The sequence below is a fragment of the Oryzias melastigma genome, linkage group LG5 (genome assembly GCF_002922805.2).
Source record: "Oryzias melastigma strain HK-1 linkage group LG5, ASM292280v2, whole genome shotgun sequence".
Classification (NCBI taxonomy): Eukaryota; Metazoa; Chordata; class Actinopteri; order Beloniformes; family Adrianichthyidae; genus Oryzias; species Oryzias melastigma.
The window spans coordinates 31,084,303-31,085,959 of record NC_050516.1 but is presented as its reverse complement, the minus strand read 5'-3'; the positions used below and the strand labels follow the sequence as shown (position 1 = coordinate 31,085,959).

Genomic DNA, 1,657 nt, shown 5'->3' with positions numbered 1-1,657 from the left:
ATGTTGTGGGTGTGAGGGACTGTAAGCTAGTGGGAGAGAGTGTACAAAACAAAAAGACAGACAACAAAAAGAAACATTAAAAATGCCAATTTTTTTTAAAAAAAATAACCTATTCCCAATATCCCTAAAGTTCATCTACTTCACATTTTCTGAGCAGACAAAAACAAACAAAAAACAAAGGAAACATAAAAAATTCATCAAATGCATCAGAATGTTGTTTATATGTATAACATTGTCCCAGTATTTATGGTTAATATAGTTTATATTATCAGAGCAAACAAAAACAAAACAAACAAAAAAGCAACAAAAATAATTTTAAAAAAATCATCAAATGTCTTAGAAAGTGTTTTTTTTTTCTAATTGCCATTTTTGTTGAACCTCTAAGAGGAGACCATGTAAACAGAGAGCTCACAGCAACAGGGAATGAAAAGGGGGCGGGGTTGCTCCACACCAACGGTTTAGAACAGTCCCCACTGTAACTTCTTATGAGCTGCTGCTGCTCTGCAGAAACTATGTCCCAGAAAGGTTTTTTGATTTTGGGTAAAAAGGTCATAATCATAATAAAAAAAGACCTGATTTGAAATAGATCAAAAGAAAACGTGAAAAATAATCCCACAGTTCTGGTTCCAGCATAAAAAAGGATTATTTTTTTCAAACTTTAGACAAGTTATTATAGTTTACTGATAAAAACAAAAAACTCATTTTGATAAACCACTTTACCCTCATGATCTCTGTATTCCAGTTGACAAGATTACTATAGTCTTTGAAGCGTTCCAAGACGACGGTCGATGATAGCACCAATCCAACAATCAAATCCTTCAGATTATTTTGAGCCATCAGTTCCAACTGGATTTCATTTCTTCATGTCAGATTTCTAGTCTGAAACCGGTCCGACTGGATTTATGTGCGTTTCTACATGTGTGCACTTTTTATTGCAGTAGTAGACAGAAAATCTAGGAGGATTAGGATCTTGAAACAGGAGAACGCTTGAATCCTCGTTGACTTTCCTTTAAACTCCAGTCGTAAATGGTCCAATCAAAGACGTTTGGTTAAAAGACGTTAAAGGTGAAAAGCGGCATCATGCCGCTTTTTCTCCTTTTCTCCAGTAGATTCTCCTTTAGAATCTACTGGAATTACGTTGATCGTGTTAATAATTAAAAAATTACCATATTACTTCATTTAGCCTCACTCTAAACCAAAAAAACACACTAAAGAATAATGTTTTTAATAGAATGAAACATAAAGTCAAGATTGAAGGGGTTAACATCGATCAGCCTGACTGTTTTCATCTGGTATTAAGACTTGCTTCTGTTGGAGCTTTGATGTTGGACCAGAACACCAGACCTGCTAAGTATCATAGCAACCAAGAACAACCAATACTTTTGCTAGAACACAGCGGCGTTTGAGAAATCCTGACCTAAAGAAGTCATTACAGGTAAAGTGACATAATGATTTATGTTTATCTTGTGTTTATGTAAGGCTGTGAAGCAAAAAAAAAAAAAAAGACATTTCTGTGCCAAAAATGGACACAAATTAAGTAGATATCCAGAACTGACAAGTAGTTGTAAGAAAAATTAAAGCCGCAAGCGGCGTTGGATGGCCCGCAGTCGCTACCCGCCCTCACCCTCGCCGGCCTTACCCTCGCCGCCCTCTCCCT

At 36.1% G+C, this 1,657-nt stretch overlaps 1 protein-coding gene across 1 annotated transcript in view; it reads right to left on the bottom strand.

Moving 5' to 3' along the window:
• Positions 1-1,657, bottom strand: part of LOC112144585 (S-adenosylhomocysteine hydrolase-like protein 1) — a 21,468-nt gene that overhangs the window by 15,718 nt on the left and 4,093 nt on the right. The window lies entirely within an intron of this gene.